The sequence below is a fragment of the Myotis brandtii genome, unplaced genomic scaffold (assembly GCF_000412655.1).
Source record: "Myotis brandtii unplaced genomic scaffold, ASM41265v1 scaffold927, whole genome shotgun sequence".
NCBI classification, from domain to species: Eukaryota; Metazoa; Chordata; class Mammalia; order Chiroptera; family Vespertilionidae; genus Myotis; species Myotis brandtii.
Window position 1 is genome coordinate 3,022,002 of NW_005371823.1, and position 18,509 is coordinate 3,040,510.

The 18,509-nt window shown below is 37.0% G+C and overlaps 1 long non-coding RNA gene across 1 annotated transcript; it reads right to left on the reverse strand.

The window, feature by feature from the left end:
* Window positions 1-1,058: 1,058 nt before the first annotated feature.
* On the reverse strand, window positions 1,059-18,058 carry LOC106724677. The gene is made up of 3 exons (XR_001360517.1): window positions 18,048-18,058; window positions 10,646-10,648; window positions 1,059-1,092 (listed from the first exon to the last, which is right to left on the reverse strand). It is a non-coding gene; the product is annotated as an uncharacterized LOC106724677 (long non-coding RNA).
* Between the last annotated feature and the right edge of the window lie 451 nt (window positions 18,059-18,509).

The window sequence follows — 18,509 nt, forward strand, 5'->3', positions numbered from 1 at the left end:
GTGTAAATGTCCCACATATTTTAAACACTCATCTACTGATGGGCACTTGGACCGTTTCCAGATTTTAGCTATTGTAAATAGCACTGCTATAAATACAGGATTGCATATATTCTTTCAAATTAATGTTTCAGGATTCTTGGTATATATTCCCAGAAGTGGGATGACTGGGTCAAATGGGAGTTACATTTTTTTTTTTAGGAAAATCCATTGTGTTTTCCATAGTGACTACACCAGTCTGCATTCCCACCAGCAGTGTACTAGGATTACCTTTTCTCCACATCCTCACCAGCACTTGTCATTTGTTGATTTGTTGATGGCAGCCATTCTGATAGGTGTGAGGTGATACCTCATTGTCATTTTAATTTGCATCTTTCTCATGATTAGTGACTTAGAGCACCTATTCATATGTCTCTTGGCCATCTGTATGTCATTTGCCCATTATTGGATTGTTTGTCTTCATTTTGTTGTTGTATGAGTTTTTTATATATTTTGGAAATTAACCCCTTATCAGATGTATCATTGGCATATGTTCTCCCATACAGTGGGCTCTCTTTTCATTTTGTTGATGGTCTCTTTTGCTGTGCAGAAGCTTTTTAGTTTGATGTAGTACTATTTGTTTATTTTTTGTTTCCCTTGCCCTAGGAGATATATCTCTCAGCAAACATTGCTACAAGAGATGTTTGAGATTTTGCTGCCTAAAGTTCTTCTAGGATTTTTATGGTTTCATGACTTACTTTTAATTATTTCAATCATTTTGAGTTTATTCTTGTATATGGTGTAAGTTGGTGGTCTAGTTTCTTTTTTCTTCTTTCTTTCTTTCTTTCTTTCTTTCTTTCTTTCTTTCTTTCTTTCTCTCTCTCTTCCTCTATTTCTTTCTTTCTTCCTCTATTTCTTTCTTTCTTCCTCTTTCATGCACCTCTCCAATTTTCCCAACACCATTTATTGAAGAGACTGTTGTCCTCACCATGGTTCACAAGTCCTGCCATTTCTCTCCCTTGGGGAGACTTCATCTCCTACCACTTTCTTGTCTGATTTCATCTCCTACCACTCCCTTTGTCTCTTCTCCAGCTTCCTTGCTCTTTCTCAATCATGCTGAATTCAGGGCCTTTGGATTTCCTCTTCTTTCCTCTATCTAGAATTCTCTTTTCTAAACTATCTACATGGCTATCTTCTCCACTGAATTAAGTCTCTGCTCAAATGTCAACTGATTTGGTCCCTTCCATGGTGCTTTCACTCTCTATATTTCCTCACCCTTCTTTGTATTTCTCCATAGATGTTGTGCTGGGAAGGAATGGCCTCTATTTGTCATCCCAGCCTGTATCTGTACCATTTGCCATGTGACTTAGTGATTTCTCACTCAGATGCTGGGGTTGGCTATATGATTTATTTTGGCTGATGATATGTTAACAGATATGATTCAGACAGACTCTTGAAAATACTTGTGCTCATTTCTATGTGATTATTACTCTTCTGCAATTTCTATGAATGCATGCTGGAGGATAAGCTTTGTGGCAGAGTTCTGAATCACCCCAGTCATGCCCAGCCACAGCATTCCAGATCAGCCAACAGCGGGCTGGCATTTGGTTATATGAGCAAATTCAGCAGAGACCGAAGAAGAGCTGACTAGCCAACCCTAAATAAATGAGCCACAGACACGAAGAAAATAAATGCTTATTATTTCTAAGACACCAAGTATCGGAGTGCTTTGTTATGCTGTATTATTATAGCAAAATATAGCCCACATATCCCCTGATGACATATCACATTTTTTAAATTTATATATTCCAGACTATAAGTTCCTAAGAAGAAATGCTCTGTCAGTTATAGTTACTTTTAATGGATGAGGTTTGGCACATAGGAAATATGTATTTAATATGTTTGTTAAACTCAGTGAATTTTATGGATAATGGAGCTTAGGTAAATATATCATTGATAGTGCCCTGGCAACCCACCTGGTCACATAGATTGCAGTTGCAATTGTAAGATGCTCTGGAGTTTTGGGATTGATCAATCACGATGCTGTCTGGTCCACCAATTTAACTCTATTAAAGTTTGGTAAACACTGTCTTAAGGTTCTGGGATGTTATGTAATATCATGTTTTATGTGGTCAAGCAGAGGAAGGGATTTGTAGATACTTTTAATGAAACTTCCACAGACCTTTCCTCTAATTCTAAACTATATCAGCTGTGTAACTTGAACATCTGGTCTCCTAGTTGCCTAATTAACTAAGGAAGATGTGTGGTGACATTTCAAAAACGCACAATCACAAGCACTTTACCACTGCTATCTAATATGAAGGATGGATAGTATGAAGTAGTTCTTTGGTCAATTAACATTCATTGTGGAGTACAACTATGTATTGAGCACCTAGTATATACATAGCTTTGATCTAGGTACCGGAAATACCAAATCAAAACAGACATGGTCTCTTTATTAATGCATTAATAGAATCACACTTTTTGAAAAATCCCTCAAACAAACTAATGACAAATACTAGACTGGGGCACAGGGCCCCAAAAGTGAAAATATATTGATCTGTCACCAGCTATTCAGGTACTACAGATAGTCAGAAGCTAAGTCTCCTTCTGATTTTATTCACTAAGTATCAAGCCCTATGACCCACAATAGCTTATCATTGAACATTTAACTACTAACTTGTAATTTGCTCAAATGCGTGTGCATAGATGTCGACTACAATATATTCCATTTCCAGAAGTCAAAAAGATAAGTGGAAGTATCTAAATAGAACACTTAATCACAACAGCAGAAAGAACTCCCTCACATAATTTATAAAGTAGGAGAAGAAGAAATGACTTTCTTGACTTCTTACCACTATAATCACTACATGCGTTGCAGAACATTATTGTTTATACGATGTTGAGTATGGCCCCACATACACTGGTGCTACATGGTGCATTTGATATTTTATTGTTACATTACTCAGGGGTGCCAAGATGGGCCGAGTGACTGTTGCATACTTGGTCTCTCCCAAATATATGTATAGTATACATACTTATATGGTACATGATAACTCCCCTTTGACATTTCTATTACTTTTTAAATATTTTTTATTAACTCAATTTATTTTAGGCACCAGATAGAATGCTTTAAAGCCAAAGATGACTTACCTTGGATCCTGAGATCATGATGTATATGCTCTTTAAATGCCATAGAGTGACCATATTACCCATAAATAATTATATGTAAATCAGATTGATAATTCATAAAATTTCTCTCTCCTCTATTTTATCCATAGCAAAAGCAGTACATATTTTTAAAATTTCAGGTATCCTAGCTACATGACAATTTTTCCCACTTAGGAACTAGAAAAACTATAATTCAAACTCAACATTAACATGCATTGTGAATATCTGAGAGGGAGAGAGTATGAGTGTATATGTTTTCCCAATATATTTCAATTCAGAAACTGCCTCCCCAACCCCAGTGGTACATCTAACTAATTTAATATTTTATAGAATATGTTTTGTAAAGTTTTGTGTAATGTATATATATCTTGATCATAGCTTTATGTCTGACCAATGCACATATAATTATTGGTCATTTAGTTAACTAAGTAAGAAATGCAACATTTATTGAGCATCTACTGTATTTCTGACTCTCTTCTGGGTTGAGGGGGAAAATAGAAAGATAGTCTTGATACTTTTAATAATTTAGTGTGTTTTATATTTTTGGAATATAGACTAGTTCCGAGTTGTACTGACCAAAAGCAATAATAAAACTAAGGAATGCATTTCAATTTATAAACCAACTAGTAAAAGTAACAATATTTATAATTATTTGGTAAACACACTAACACACTGGAAGGCAGGGACTGGATGTGATCCTCCATTTATCATTTTTCTTGTATTTATCCTATTACCATTATATTTTGCCTTTATTTTTGACTCTTTTTTCTGCTTCAATTTATTGTCAAAATGCATATGCCTATATATGTTCACTATCTCTTAAATTTATATTTCTTTAAATATTGTACTGTTAACCTGGTCATATTTACCTGGCATTTTGCCAACATGGATTGAGCTATTGAGAGCAGGGATTGTGTTTACTACTTCTTTGGAATCTTCAGAGCACCTTATCTTGCCCAAAATAGTTATCCAATAGTTATTTGGTAATTTGATTTGAATCGTCACCTCCTACCAGTAGTGTCCATGACATTGAGCATTACTAATCCCATTGGTGGCCTCCAGGGGAAAAGGAGGTAAATGTTGTGACACTAACAGAAACAGGAGAGGGTAGGATACATTTCTCATTGAGGAGGATATTTTAAGCCTATTTTGAAATTGGCAACCTGGCTGGGAGAAAGGTGTTCTTTGAGCTTGGGCTGAGATGATATATTTGAACATGTATGTGCCTCTCTATTTCTCAAGCATCTGTATCAAAGATTGTACTATGATTTAAATCTGATTCAGGTGGTGGAACATCTGGAAATCATGATAGCATTTACTGAACATCATAAAATGTTGACATTTAAAGCTAAAATTGTGTAATGTACCATTTTGTGCTAAATCAGATGCCATCTTATGCTAAATCCTTCTATAGATGAAGAGTGGCAGGTGCCAAATATATTAGAGAAAACTATCAGAGAAATAGGTTAAAGAAATGAAATTTTGCAAATTAATGAATTGGGGAGAGTCTGCATTATTTGATTCTAGTCATGAAATCTCTAAATAAATCTATCAGAATCTTTGTTTCAATAGCCTAAATGTGTACCCAACTGAAATTTGACGTTTTAGTTCAGAGCAACTCTATAATATTATATTTCATAGTCTAAAAAATGGAAGTACTAGTCTGGATAAAATTATTCCCCCTTTTTAAAGTAAAAAAAAAAGTAAAATTGGTTACAGCCCTGTTTCTGCAGTTAGAGCATTAGAAGAATTTGGCTTAGTTTGCTCTTTTGTTTTGCACATTTCTAATCCATCTTGGTATTATGAAAAAAAAGAGTTATAAAGAGAACATCTGTTGCTATTCATGTCATTTTTCATCTACATCAGGTTATATAGTAGTTTAAGAGGGCCTCTTTCCCTCCTTTTTTAAATTGTAGTTCCCTTCATCTTTCCCTATCTCTCAATAAAATGCTGTTCTCTCTTCTCCCATTCCTCCCAGGTTAGGGCTTGCCCCTTTCTCCTTCTCTTCCCCTCCTCTCCAAAGCCCTCCATATGTGCTGTGCATTTTCTCCTTTCCAGTTTACTTTTGTTTATATTTTCATACTTACTGCCTCTCTGTACCTCATCTTTCACCTCCCAACCCAATATTAAATTTCTTATTTTTCGTTTCTCTGCTTTCAAATATGATAACTTTGGAATTAAATAAATAAATACTTAGTAAAAAAAACATCTATTGAACACCTACAAGTGCCAGGGACTATTCTACATGTGGAGGATAGGGTGGGGGAATGAGACAGGTGAGGGTCTTGCTTGGCTGGAGCATATAATCTAGCAAAGGGAGTAGGGGAGGAAAGACAATTTTTAAAAACAAGATAAATTTAAGTGTTATGTAGGGTTGCCAGATTTAGCAAATAAAAATACCAGCTGTCCAAATAAATTTAAATATCAGATAAATACCATTTAAAAAAATATAAGTATGTTCCATGTAATATTTGGGATTAAATTAAAATGTAATAGAGATTGACTGGGGACATTTGAGGTAGTTTTTCAGCTATACTTTTCCCAAATACACACACACACACACACACACACACAAGATTTTGAGGTTAAATGCACATAAAACTATGATTATTTTTCACAACAAAAGTACAATAAAATTTAAATGAGGGGGGCATCCCTTAGCCAGGCCTGCACCCTCTCCAATCCAGGACCCCTCGGGGGATGTCCAACTGCTGGTTTAGGCCCAGGGATTAGGCCTAAACCGGCACTTGGACATCCGTCTTGCAATCCGGGACCACTGGCTCCTAACTGCTCACCTGCCTGCCTGATTACCCCTAACCGGTTCTGCCTGCTGACCTGGTGCCCCTAACTGCTCCCCTGCCAACCTGATCATCCCTAATTGCCTCTGCCTGTCTGCCTGATTGCCCCTAGCTGCTCCCCTGCTGGCCTGATGGCACCCCTTCCTGCTTGCTACACTGCCAGCGTGATCTCACCCCTAACTGCTTGCTCCCCTGTGCCGCCCTGATCTCGCCCCTAACTGTTCTCCCCTGCTGGCCTGATTGCCCCTGACCGCCTCTGCCTTGGCCCCCACCACCATGACTTTGTCTGGAAGGACATCGGACATCTGGAAGACATCTAGTCAATCCAGTCTAATTAGCATATTACCCTTTTATTAGTGTATATATATATATATATATCTCCAATTTGCACCAAGGTGCCTATATTCACATTATTCCCTTGTCTACAATCTCCTACCCTGCCCTCCAATCTCAGTTTACCTAGATGTTCCTCATTCTCAGGTTCCGCCTTCTTTAAACATTTTCTTGCAATGATTCCCACTCACATCACTATCTCCTTTTATAAATCATCTTTAGAGTTACTATCCATATTATACCATTAACATAAAAATTCATGGTTCCAGTCATTTTCTACATTCTAGAATTAATCTATGTTCTTGTTACTGGTCCAAAATCAGAGTGTCTGATGCTTCCAATGGCCAAAACTCAAAACATCAGAGTCTGGAGTTAAACAGTCTTGGTTCTGTTACTTACTGCTTATAAGACCTCATACGGGCACTTGCAGTGCTTCAGTTTTATTGTAAAGAGGGTAAAATAACAGTAATTCTTTGATAGAATTTTCATAAATATTAAATGTGATTATGTATATAGAATATCTGCACAATGCATATTAATTCTCATCTTCCTTCTCCTCTTCATGCTCATTATTATTATTATTACCACATACAATTCCTAGCATAATGCAGAGTTGGGCAAGATTACAAAACTTCAATGATATTAAGTTATCATTGAAATGAACAATGGCCTCAATAGTTTTGCTAATTTATTATATGTATCTGCCCTGATTTTTTGGTCACAATGAGCAGTCAGGAACAATTTGCTTTGTATTGTTTTAGCAGAAAAAAATAATTTATAGATTACATTAACTAGTGAATGAAAAAAGGAGCATATTAAAAATTATTATCCTCAAAAAATAAAATAACTCTAATATGTACATTACATGCTATTTATGCCTATTGCTTCTCTTCCCCTTTCAAAAATAAATTTTCAGAGGGCAAAATCATTTATTTTATTTTATTTCTTTTTTTGTAAGAGGTCATTCTCTTAAATGTAGAAGATTTGGGTCACTGGTAAAAGTATTTAGTGACAGTTGTGGTGATAGCCCCCTAATGACCTGTCCAAGAAAACTAGGTTTACAGCAGGTTTCCATCCTGCCATTCAGCAGGAAATTACTCTTTTCATACAATGCTTTTATAACTGATGTTTTTGTTTTTATATTATTTGTTGTGTTATATCTGTAACCAAGCTTGTGAATTGAATTCTACAGCATACCTTCTCAGTTATGAGAAAATCTTTTGGGTTGAGATAGTGTATATTTGGTCCTGCCAAAAAATATGGGGGAAGCCCAGAATAAAATAATATGTCCCATCTGCATGAAATATTGGTGAAACTGTAAAAATCATTATTGCTATAAAGCTATATAGTATGCTTACATTATTATAAGCCTCTAAGTACACTTTCTGGATACAGGGATTATGAGACAAATATCTCTGAGACAGCACCCCCCTCACCCCCCAGCTATAGTGTAGCTGAAGATGAAAACTCCATTAGAATAACAGCCAAAATTATTCTAGACATGATACTCACTATTTGGAAAAAATACATCTTTGGGATGAATGTTAGAATTAAAATGACAGTAAGACCATAAATAGTAAAGGAGATCCTAATAAGCTCTTCTTTTCCTACCCTCAAAAAAATAACTGTGAAAAGTCCCCCCTTTTCTTAGCTTATCTGATAACTTTAGATTGTATCCAGAAGCATAATGTTCTAGAGAAGCCTATTATGAGTGGTTTCACACACACACACACACACACACACACACACACACAAGATTTTGAGGTTAAATGCACATAAAACTATGATTATTTTTCATAACAAAAGTACAATAACATTTAAATTTTCATTATTCCCATGCTCACTTTAGGGACTTAATTATTACATGTCATGGAATCTAATCATTTAATTTCTGTAAATTGAATTATATTTTTCTCTTGCTTTCCATAGTCAAGATGTCTTTTTACTTATCTGAAATCCCAAATCATAATGCAATAGTTGTCAGCAATGTTTTACATAGTGTGATAGTTGAGCTTATTCCATTTTTAGATAACTTCCCCAATTCTATTTGGAGTGATAGGGCTCTATGTTGGGTAACATGAAGAAAATGAAAAGGCCTTAGCTTCTCCAAATTTCTTCCTAAATGCCTAGATATGTCATGGTCAGCAGCTCCTTTTGTACCTGAAATTCTGATTATTAGAATAATTTGAGGGCTAAACAAAGGCCTCAGGAACTATTGTATTCCCTCCAGAAAATTGATATGCATGACTTTAGGGAAGAAGGGGAGTGTGTGTGTGTGTGTGTGTGTGTGTGTGTGTGTGTGTGTGTGTGTTTGAGATAGGGATGGGCAGAGGGAGAAGGAAAGGCAGAGGGGGAGGGGGAGGGCGAGGGGAGGGAGAGAAATTCGGTGAAGTTTCTTTGATTTTTTATAAGGACCCCCCATTTTTTTTAAAACAATTAACTGTTGGCCAGCAACAAACATCTGACCTAAGGGATTTAGGATTTAGGAAACTCTCAAATGAGAGGAACGCTAGAGAGTAGTGGAACCTCTGCTAAGGAAAATAGAGCAGGTGCAAATGAGGAAACAGGTAAAGGAAAAATTCTGATTTCATACTTCCGATGTGTGAAAAAGGAGGAAACCGAGGCCCAGAGAAGCTAAATAATCTGGTGAAGGCGCTGCAAACTGGCTGGCCATGGACAGACCGAGACTTGGACCACCAGGCAGCCTCTTAATATGGACCCTCAACCAGACCCAAATAATCTCTGTGACATCCGCTACTGGAAAAGGGATATGGTGAAGGGTTAACTTACCATTTATCCTAAAGTCCACATCCCCAGCTGCCTTGGGACACAGAGCTCCATGGCCTTTGCCTGGGCTCCCCCTCAGCAAGCACAGGCGTGTCTTTCCCTAAGTCCTGAGCAGCCTGCTGTGACCTGCCCTTGAAGTGCTGGTTTAACAACCTTTGCCCAGGCGCTCTCTGGCTCTTTGTACATCTTTAATAGTTTCCTTGACGGACTATGAAGAACTGCCAGATGACAGTTCTATTTCATTTTTGTCACTGCCTGGTGCTCCTTTTTCCTCTCTGGCTTTTTCTCAAGGGCATGATTCTATAAGTCAATGTGGCAATGTTCGCGATGGGTATTGCTCTTTCAACCACTGTATATTGATGCAGTGCGAGCAAGTCACGGACATGTCAAGATTTCAGGCCTTCAAAAAAGTAATCAAGGAGTATTTTATAAACTCTAATGTCCTTTACATTGAAAGCAAATTGAAACTGGGGATTGGGGTCTGATATTAAGGGTTTACTTTAAAACACGGCTGCCAGAGGCATAAAAAAGCCCCTTTGATTAATATACCACAGGATTTTGTTCGCTTGTAAAAAGCACAAGTGATGTGCTTTTGTTCCCCAAGTTTTAAATAAAACATTTGTCATTCTTGCATGCTGTTTATTACTAATTGCACAATTATTTTATTGTATGGCACCAGAAAAAATATGACTTGAAGTTCCTTCTGCATATTCTATGTTTTAAGTAAATAATCATTTCAGTCAAAAATTATTTATTAAATTCCTTGATTCTTTGCTAAACATAATGGAGACATCAAGACTTTTTTATTAGTGCTGCATAATGAAATAATTGAGGAATTAGTAATAAATTTTCTCTCTCTCATAATTTAGAATAAATAAAAACAATTACTAGGGTTTTCTCTAAGAATGTGGGATTCTTAAAATTATTTCTCACAGAAATAGGCTGATGGATGTCACATGTTTCTTCAGCAAAAGCAAGATGAAATGGCTTTTTCTTGTCATTTCTGCAGAATCAGCATAGCTATCATGCATTGCATGGATGTGCAGATTTTTCCATGTATTCTTTCTTTTGATTATCTCAGTGTGGAAAGGAGAGCTTAGTTTCAAATGTTAGTACCCTAATACATTCAAAGACACTTCCATAATGGTCACTAACTTTCATATGTTTCCAGTTTTCAATTTTATACTGAAAAATAGAAAATATCTTTAAAAGCTAAGCAGTACCTTATTATGACTTCATGATCAATAAGTGCTTACTCTGTATGACACCTACTGTAACGCGTCCTCTCGGGCACTGTGAGTAACATGAAGGCAAAGGAGATATGGACCTTGCTTTCAAGAAGCTCACCATCCAACACGGAGATAATGGATGTACATAGACTATTAGAATGTCAACCAAAAATAGACCTTGGCAAAGTGATATGAATTTTCAGAAGAAGGAAAGAATATTTATGACTTGGGAGGGAGAGATGTCAGGGGCAGAAAACAGAGAAAGAATATCACGGGGTTGACATGTGAGATTGAAGGGTGGGCATTAATAGAAACACCTGGCATTTACTGAGCTCTTATGTTGCCAGACACTCTCTGACTCTAAAGTTCATTTTCTTAATCACTAAACCATAGGATATGGGAATGGAGGGGTACAGGGAGTGGATATTCTTGGCAACAGGACGAAGGGAACAGTGTTCTCTCTTCTAAATCATTTGTAGATAGCAACTCAGGTCTGGTTCATACAAAGATAGAGCCACACAGTTAGGTCCCTACAGTGGAGTCTAGTCAGCACACTTTCCGTTGCAAGAATGCCAACAGCAATATGTTCCCTAAAATAATTAAATATAACTATGCTTCACTATAGAATGTTAACGAATCCTATCTATTAAAATGTGTCTCACTGTTCTTCCAACTGTGATATTCTAGAATTAAGCACCGAATATACAATAGAAATAGAACCATAAGGAGGGCAGTCAGAGCCCTTCTTAGTCTGGCCTCAATTTACCTCTCCCATCTTATTTCCTCTCACATACCTTATGCTCCTGCCAATAAAGTCACTGTTTCCTGCATGTGCTCAGTCCCATCACACCCACTGTCTTTGTTTGTCTCTGGGCCTCTAAAGCTGGTTCAGTGTAAATGGCTTTCCTGTGATACTAGACTCTTGGAACCCCATGAGGTTTTGTGGCTGTTGAGTGGCATGCATCCTGATTATATTTCTATTGAAACACATTGAAAAGATTGCCTGTTGGCTCGGAACAGATCTAGAAAGATTGTGGGCTTACAAGTCAACCAAACATCAGTTTCTCTTCTCAGCCCCTTTCAAGGGCCATGCCTCTCTAGTTGATATTAGAGAATAGGACCCTTTATTTTACCCACCTCTGGAGCTGTTCCCTTTCCAGCATTCCACACCAATTTCCTTACCATTTCTGGTTTTGCAGAGAGCACTGTTCACTTTCCTGCTTTTAACAGGTTCTCCTGTTTTCTAACTGGGGATTTTGGGGACAATATTTCCTTCTTCATATTGCTACCATGTGGTCCATCACCCACTGGCCATTCCACTCCTATGAATTTACCCAAGAAAAATGAAAACATATGTCTACACAAATACTTGTAGCAAATGTTTATAGCAGCATTATTAAGAAATTGGCAACTCTTTTCCAAAGTGGCTTAATCATTTTGTTTTTCCACCAGCTATGTGTGTGAATTCATTGCCAACACTTAGCAGTGTCAGTATTTGTAATATTAGCTCTTCTACTAGTTTTGTACTGGTGTCTCATTATGGCTTTAATTTATATTTCCCTAATGACCAATGGTGTTGAATATATTATCATTTGCTTATCATGGCATCCATATATACATTAAGGTCAAGTTCTATCCTTTTTTTTTTTTGGTCTACTTTGAATTGAACTGTCTGTCTATTATTGAGTTGGTTACTTCCAGCTTTGGGCAATTATAAATAAAGCTGCTATAGGTTTTTGTGTGAATGTACTTTTCAGTTCATTTCGGTAAATACGAAGGAGAACAATTGCTGAGTCATAATGGTAAGTTTATGTTTAACTTAATAAGAAACTGACAAATTGTCTTTCAACATGGCTGTACCATTCTGTATTTCTACTAGTAGTGTGTGAGAGTTCATTATGGGAATTTATGTTGAATTGCATTACATCAGTTTGGCGAGGATGGACATACTAAAAATATTGAGTCTTTTTAATGCATAAGAATGATATATTGTGGGGAAGCATGGGACTTGGTTGGAAAGTCTGTAAGGAATTCACTATCTCTGTTTTGCTTCTTAAGAATGTAATTATATTTTCCATTGGAAAAATAAGCCTATTTCTGAAAGTAAAGGGAAAAAAGTTTTTTCCTATATTTGCCTAAGAAGCAAAGGTTTTATATATATTATTAAAATGATTATGTTATATTAATCAGGAAGTTGATTACTTTAAATGAATAGATTACTTAATACTGTCCTATATAATAAAAGGCTAATATACAAATTGACCAAAGGGTGGAATGAGCAGTCGCTATGACACACACTGACCACCAGGGGCAGACACTTAACACAGGAGCTGCCCCCTGGTGGTCAGTGCGCTCTGCCAGAAGCAGGGCTCATAGATGGTGAGTGCAACGTCAGTGGTGAGAGCCTTTCCCGCCTCCTCAGCCACGCTAAGGGTGTCCTAAGCCATCAGTCAGACATCCCCTGAGGGCTCCCGGACTGCGAGAGGGCACAGGCCAGGCTGAGGGACCCCCCCCTCAAGTGCACGAATTTTTTCTACTCGGCCTCTAGTTTAATAATAATAATATATAATAATATCATAAATTCGACTACCTTCCTAGGGTTTGAATTTTAAAATTTGCTTTCTCTCCTTATGAAGGAAAATTTTATACTTAAGGTATATGGGAAGCTCTGTTGAATAAGAAAATGATAATTACATTTTACTTATATATGAATATTAAATAATTTCTAAAATGCTTTCATTTATAATTAATTTTTATAAGTTATAATATTGTGGAATATTTTGTTTTGCAAAAAGGACAAGTGATTCATTCATCTGTTGTGGGAAAGTATGGGACTTGGTAGGAAAGTCTGTAAGGAGGAATCTCCGAAAGGTCAGGGGCTACTAGGGGGACCTTGCCAAAGGCGGCAGCCCTTGCCTTATTGATCTTATATAACTAGATAAGCCAAAAACTTTTTTTCTAACATGACTTGGCTAACATAGAATCCCATAATCAAAAATCTGATTAATGGCCTTCCCCATACCAAAAACAAAAAATCAAAAAAATATTTCCTCCAACGACAGGACTTCAGATATTACAGACTCTACAGACTCTACTTAAAAAGAAGGGGACAATAATAAATCCTCCTGCCACTCTGTAGACTTAATTTTTAATATAAAATAGACATAAAAAGATAACTCAAGCAAAGGCCCACATAATCCTATCTAATAAAGTAGGAATATGCTAATTGACCCTCACACTGTCACAAAGATGGCGGCACCACAGCCAATAAGGAGGGAATATGCTAATTGACTGCCCTACCCTCAAAGATGGCAGTGCCCATAACCAATAAGTAGGGAATATGCTAATTGACTGCCCCACCCTCAAAGATGGTGGCACCCACAGCTACAAGATGGTGGTGCCAGTCCCCTCAGCTCTGCCAGGGCAGCAGGCACACGGCTGCCTCCCTCCAGAGTCCCCAGTTCCCTCAACCCCCCAGCCAACCACGGCTGGCCTGAGATGCAGCCAGGCCTCAGATGGTGGCTGCCCAGCCATCCAGGGCTGGCCCGAGGTGCAGGCAAGTTGCAGATGGCAGCTGCCCAGCCACTGAGGGCCAGCCCGAGGCACAGGCAAGCCTCGGATGGTGACTACCCAGCCGCCCAGGGCCGCCTAAGGCTCAAGTAACCAGGGCCGCCTGAGGCTTATGCTGCCAGCAGTGGCAGCAGCAGAGGTGTGATGGGGTGTCACCTTCCCCTGATTGCTGGGATGCCTCCCGCCCCTGAGGTCTTCCGGACTGTGACAGGGGGCAGGCTGGGCTGAATTTTCATGCACCGGACCTCTAGTTAATAATAAAAACATTCATTTTCCCTGAGTCTAATTTCTTTTTAAATTCCTGCCCACTTATTCCCAGAAATTAAAGTCTAATGTTATAACATCAAAAAACCAAAAATTATAAATTATAACAGTTTATAATAATCTTTTTAATTATTCTTTTATAACAAAGACACCACCTACTTTTAATAACTGTTTCAATACTATAATATATTACTACTGTTCTATAGACAACTATTGTCCTATTATAAAACCTTAACTAAAATAACATTCCCTCTAACTTAAAAATCCCAAACAGACTCCAGTGACTTACTACACAATTACTTTCATTTCCTTACTTTTCATTTTCAAAAATTCCACCACATCTCATTACAATTCCTAGGTCTTTACACGGGACACCACTTGCTGAGACTGACCAGCAGACCTTGAGTGACGGATGAATGGATTACTTTGACACACATTTTTTTGTGAAAGAGAAGGCTAAGAGGCTGCTTGGCAGGAGGCACCAAAACAGCCCTGTTTGCCTGCCCCCTTAGGCTTTTATTATAACAACAGCTTGAACTAAAATTAACTATTAGATGCTACCAGCAAGGTAAGCATCCTTGAGAAAGCACATGCTTCTACAAGGTTGTGTCTAAAGACTAAACATAGAGATTCTAGTAAAACACTTGGGGGCTCGGACTCTTTTGGAAAAGTTAAGGCAGGGGCTGCCGCCTTCGGCAAGGTCCCCCTAGAAGCCCCTGACCTCTCGAAGATTTCTTCTTAAAGACTTTCCAACCAAGTCCCATGTTTTCCCACAATATCCTATATAATAAAAGGGTAATATGCAAATCGACTGAATGGCAAAACGACCGGTCGCTATGATGTGCACTGACTACCAGGGGGCAGATGCTCAACACAGGAGATGCACCCTGGTGGTCAGTGTGCTCCCAAAGGGGGAGTGCCGCTCAGCCAGAAGCCAAGCTGACATCTGGCAAGCTCAGTGGTGGTGGTGGGAGCTTCTCTTGCCTCCGTGGCAGTTGGACATCCCCTGAGGGCTCCCAAACTGCAGAAAGACCACAGGCCGGACTGCAGCACCCCCCCGCCCCCCCGGTGCATGAATGTCGTGCACCAGGTCTCTAGTATCTCTATATTTATTAATAATAATTAATTTTGCTCAGCAATATTTTGAAGTTTTCAATGTACAAGTCTTACACATCTTTTTTTAAAATTTATCCCTAAGTATTTCACATTTTCCTGTTATTGTAAGTAGTATTTTAAAATTGAAATTCCCAATTATTTGTTTTTGTTATATACAAATAAAATTTATATTGACTAGGATATTTTACATAGATGATCATATTTTTTAACAAAGAAAGTATTATTTCTTTCTAATCTGTCTGCTTTTTATTTATTTCTTCTTTACTTACTGGGAAGTATAATATGAATAGACACAGTGAAAGGGAATATCCTTACGTTGTTCTTGATCTTACAAGGTCTTTCACCAATACGTATAATGTTAGCTGTGAGTTTTCAAACATGCCTTTTAACAAAATGAGGATCTTCTATTCCTAATCTGCTAAGCACTTTTATGAAGAATGGGGTATGGATTGATAAATATTTTTCCTGAAACTATTAAGATGATTATATAATTTTTCTTTTAGTCTGTTAATATGGTGAATTATACTGATTTTCAAATGTTCAACCCACCTTGTATTGCTGAAATAAATTCTACTTAGTCATAAAAGTCATGGTATATTATCTTTTTATAATTTGCTAACGTGAGAAATATTCTTTTCTAGTTTTCAGTTCTCTTCTTTTATTTAATGTCCTTTCTCTCCCCTCTCCCCCTTTTCCTTTCTAATGTCTTTATTCAGTTTGATATTAGGTCAGTTCTCTTTTTCATTTTTTGGGAGAGTTTGTAGAGTTGGTATTATTTCTTCCTTAAATGTTTGGCAGAATCCACCAGTAAAGCCAACTTGGCTTGGAGTATTCTTTGTGGAAAGTTAATTTTATTTGTTTGTTTATTTATTTGTTTGTTTATTATCCACTCTTAGTCATTCAATTCACATTGTTTCACACATAGGAAAATGTCTCACAAAAACAGAAGAAACTATAAATTCTTGGACAAATTGGAGATTGTAGAGCAATACTTATTTTTCAAGGAAAATGAACATCTATGCAGAAAAGAAAATACACTAAGCTGCTCTGAGATTCCTGTTAAAATAAAAAAACAAATGGGACAACATCAAACTAAAAGGTTTTTGCATAGCAAATGAAACCATCAACAAAATGAAAAAAAGCAAACAAAAAACAACAACCCACTGAATGGGAGAACATATTTGCCAATGATACATCTGATAAGGAGTTAATGTCCAAAATTTATAAAGAACTTATAAAACTCAACACCAAAAAGGCAAACAACCCAATTAAAAAATGGGCAAAGGACCTGAATGGACGCTTCTCCAAAAAGGACATACAGATGGCCAATAGAACTATGAAAAGATGCTCAACATCACTAATTATCAGAGAAATGCAAATTAAAACCATAATGAGATATCACCTCATACCTGTCAGAATGGCTTTCATCAATAAATCAACAAACCAAGTGTTAGTGAGGATGTGGAGAAAAGGGAACCCTCATGCATTGTTGGTGGTAATGCAGATTGGTATAGCCACTATGGAAAGCAGTATGGAGTTTTCTAAAAAAATTAAAAATCAAAATGTCTTATGATGCAGCTTTCCATTTCTGAGTATTTATCCAAAGAAACCAGGAACACTAATTTGAAATAATATATGCAACCCTACCTTCATTGCAGCATTATTTACAATAGCCAAGATTTGGAAGCAGCCCAAGTGGGAAAGTTTTAAACTATGAATTCAATCTATATGTATAAAAGCCTAAGTGACTGCCTGACTGTTCGACCATTCGCCTGGTAGCTATGATGCACAATGACTCCCAGGGGGCAAACACTCTGACCAGTAGAGGAGGGAGCCCAATTCCTCATGGAATTAGCTGTGGGTTACATTGCTGCTGGGGCACTGTCGGCCCCCAATCTGCTTCATCCACACCCTGGACCCATCGCGGGATGTTGGAGGCCCGGTGCACAGATTCATGCACTGGTAGGGTCCCTTGGCCTGGCCTGTGCCCTCTCGCAATCCGGGACTGTGGGAGAGCCAGTTTCGACTTGATCGCCACAGGCCAGGCCAAGGGACCCCACCAGTGCATGAATTCATGCACCAGGCCTCTAGTTTAGTTATAACTTAGAATTATCCAGGTCATTTTTTTTTTGAATGAACTTTAGAAGTTTGTGTCTTTCAACAAATTTTTTACTTAAGTTGTTAAATCATTGGCAAAAAAAATGTGTTAAAATATTTTCTTATTTTAATGTATTGTAGTATCTGTAGATTTAATCCATATAGCATTTTAGATATTAGTAATTAATTTTTCTCTTTTCTGATTAGTTTCACTAGAGGTTAATTATTTTATTGTGTGTGGTTTTTTTCCAAAGAGACAGCTTATTCTTTCATTGACATTCTCTTTTTATTTCATTAATATCTGCTCTTACCCTTATTACTTCCTTCTTTGGTTTAATTTGGAATTTTATTTTTCTATTTTCCTAAGGGGCAAGTTTAGATATGATTCAATACCTTATTTTTTCTATTATAAATGTTTTATGCAACAGATTTCCTTCAAAGCACTGTTTGACTATATCACACACATTTGACATGTTATGTTTATTTTCATTTAGTTTAAAATAATTTCTAATTTTTCTTGTGATTTTTTTCTTCCTTTGACTCATGGATTACATAGAAATGTGCTGTATAATTTTCAAATATTTGGGGGAATATTCCAGATATCTGTCTATTATTATATAATACTATAATTATATTATACTCAGAGAAATACATGGTACAATTTCAATCCCTTTGTATTTATTGATATTGTTTTATAGTTCAGTACATGGTCTGTCTTGGTAGATATTCTGTGTGCATTTGAAAAAAATATGTATTTTACTATTTTTGCATGAAGTATTCTAAAAATGCCAATTAGGCCAAGTATTTTTCAAGTCTTCTTACTTATTTTCTCTCTACTTTTTCTCTCAGTTATTGAGAAGGGGGTTTTGAAATCTCCAACTATACCTGTGAATTTGCCTACTTCTATTTTCAGTTCTATAAGCTTTGTGTCCTATATTTTGAAGTCTTGTTTTTAGGTGCAGATCCATTTAAGATTATGTCATTGTGCTGCATTTCTCTTCATCCAGTAATATTACTTAACTCTGAAAACTACTTGGTCTGATATTTATATTAGATCTAGCATGATATATCTCTTTTTTCATTCTTTTAATTTCTCTGTGGTTTATATTGAAAGTGTTTTTCTTCTAAATTTTATCTTCCTCCTCAATCTTCACTGCCAAAACTTCTT